The 2,682-nt window shown below is 31.4% G+C and overlaps 1 long non-coding RNA gene across 1 annotated transcript; it reads right to left on the bottom strand.

Annotated features, from left to right (window-relative positions):
- Positions 1 to 626: 626 nt before the first annotated feature.
- LOC107105072 lies at positions 627 to 846 on the bottom strand. The gene is made up of 2 exons (XR_001482321.1): positions 800 to 846; positions 627 to 698 (listed from the first exon to the last, which is right to left on the bottom strand). It is a non-coding gene; the product is annotated as an uncharacterized LOC107105072 (long non-coding RNA).
- Between the last annotated feature and the right edge of the window lie 1,836 nt (positions 847 to 2,682).

The raw sequence follows: 2,682 nt of genomic DNA, 5'->3' as shown, positions 1-2,682 counted from the left end.
AAAATTGTTTTAAAAAAAAACAAACTAAGATAATTGTTATAAAAAACTCAACCACAATTATACTTATATTTTGAAATAAACGTACATATGTATTTCAAGATAATCTATTTCAGTATTTATTTAATCTGTGTGTGAAAGTCGTTAAATTGAGGTGGGGGTTACAATTATCTTTGTAATCCCTAAACTTTACATTTTCCTCAGTAAAACAGGCAACAGAATTATAGTTTGGACTGAACATTTGATTTAGGGTTATCTACAGTTAAAAAACAAAACAAAACTATAAACAATTCGGTCTTGATAAAAGTATGACATACTTTTTTTTATGTTTAGAATTTATAAAAATAATAAAAAAAACAATCCTGGGAATGCTACTTTATCATCAAAGTATAAGCCTAGACACTGATCTAAAAAATGTTTTATACTGTTTGTGTGGTTTCCATCACATTTTTAAAGGCACCTTAAATAGTTTTATTGCTTTACAACAGTGCAAAGACCAAACCAATAACAGTTGGTACTAAAAGAACTGAAAAACATTTGTAAAACAACAAAAATATGCTTCTCACCCAGAATCCATTATCAGCTCTCCAATCTTCCAGCTGTCAACCTTGCAATGTTCATTGTTTTTCTTTTCCATATTGTCTAATTCCTTTTCCAATTCCTCAAAATCCTTTAGGGCAATAGCATCAGGCCTGCATGAGCTATAAAGGAAAACCCAAAAATATTCCTAAATATCATGACAAGATGAACGAAATAATACAAATAATGAAGTGTCATAACAATTGTTTTATTTTTAACTCACTTGAGGTCAGTGAAGACATCTCTGAAGTAAATATAGAGCAACCTGTAGAGACAGAAACCCAAATCATGTTAAAAATGCTACATGTTGAGCAATATAGAGAAACATATATATTTAGAGACCACCTTTGCTTTTTTGTTGCATTCATTGTTTTCCTGAAGCAACATACCTTTAGAACAATAAACTCAGTAAAAACGGTGGTCTAATATGTTTTTCTTTCACTGTGTCTCAAGCTCAATATACATCCAACCCATTTTCAATCTGTCCATTTTTTTTTACCTTGTAAAAAAAAAATAGGCCTGACTAATCACTTGAGTTTGGTTTTAGCAATTTTCAAAAATAACAGCAACAAAATCTCAGAAAAAACAACCACTCTATCATAAAATTTAAAAATGGCTAATTATTATCTGAAATTTTATTTTAGTTCTTTTAGTTTTCTTGGCGCTGATCACCAAGTCTCACATTTTCATCAGCATTTCAACTAAGAAAACTCACTTAGACTTTATATTTCATACTATGACTGCATGCCAACATTAACACGGGTTCATTTTCCTTTTTTTTTTTTTTTTTTACAAACATACCCTGTTAGTCTTCAACTACCGTAACAGTTCATGCTGTAAAACACATCAAGGATGTGGACATGAACATTCAGGCTTTAGTTAACCGCCTGGAAAGTCTTTCGCCCCCCAGCAATCCTTGAGAACCACAAAAATCCATCTGTCTTATATTGTCATCAATACGGATGNAACTTTGGGAGAAGCTTTAATACCAGAAGCTCTCAGAGACATAAACTGTAATATGTCTCCATCCTACTTATTGTTTTACAGACGCCATAAAGCTGTAAAAGACACTACCAAGGATAAAAAGCTGCAGCCTTGTAAAGTAGAACCTAATACTAAACACTGGGGCACTAGAAGTGCTGCTGGTGCAGATTTCCATGATTTTTCTGAAACTTATTCACTCTGAGTATTTTTCATCTTGGGTAATCACTCCTTTTATTTGTTGTGAAAGAATTCCCAAACCTCTAACTCATTTTCCAAACTATGGGTTCAATTTAAAACACTTAAAGCTATTATATTACACAACATCCCTCAGCTTCATGCTCAGGTATAAAAAGCAGCAGTAAGACTAAGAGTCCCATTTTTCTTTTTCTCTTGGTTGGGGCAGCCTGTCTGAAATAATGGCAAATGGGCGGATGTACTTTCTAGCATGATAACGACATCCTCTAAGGACCAAACTTTCCTGCTGTTTATTTTTAGCCAAACCATGACTATCTTGTTTTGTTGGTCCTTTAGCATGAACACATGAGTTTACTGATGGAAAATGCCATGCACTTCTGAGGCTTAAGAATTTCCTTTATATAATTAATTTTAATGTTTCTTATTTCTATGAGAAGAATGTTTTCATATAATTCTACACATCAGAGTTCTGATTTTTCCTGTTAACTTCAATTTATTTTCTTGTAAAATTGTATCAAAAACAAACTAAGATAATTGTTATAAAAAACTCAACCACAATTTTACTTATGAATATTTTTAAATAAACATACATACTGTATGTATTTCAAGATAATCTATTTTATTATTTATTTAATCTGTGTGTGAAAGTCGTTAAATTGAGGTGGGGGTTACAATTATCTTTGTAATCCCTAAACTTTACATTTTCCTCAGTAAAACAGGCAACAGAATTATAGTTTGGACTGAACATTTGATTTAGGGTTATCTACAGTTAAAAAAATGCTACTTTACCATCAAAGTATAAGCCTAGACATAGAGCCAATAAATGTTTTATACTGTTTGTGTGGTTTCCAGCACATTTTTAAAGGCATCTTAAATAGTTGTATTGCTTTACAACAGTACAAAGAACTAAAAGAACTGAAAAACATA

This window comes from Cyprinodon variegatus, unplaced genomic scaffold, assembly GCF_000732505.1.
Source record: "Cyprinodon variegatus isolate N-32 unplaced genomic scaffold, C_variegatus-1.0 Scaffold2046, whole genome shotgun sequence".
In the NCBI taxonomy this organism is placed as follows: Eukaryota; Metazoa; Chordata; class Actinopteri; order Cyprinodontiformes; family Cyprinodontidae; genus Cyprinodon; species Cyprinodon variegatus.
Note: the sequence above shows the minus strand (reverse complement) of the source record. Positions and strands in the feature narration are given on the sequence as shown.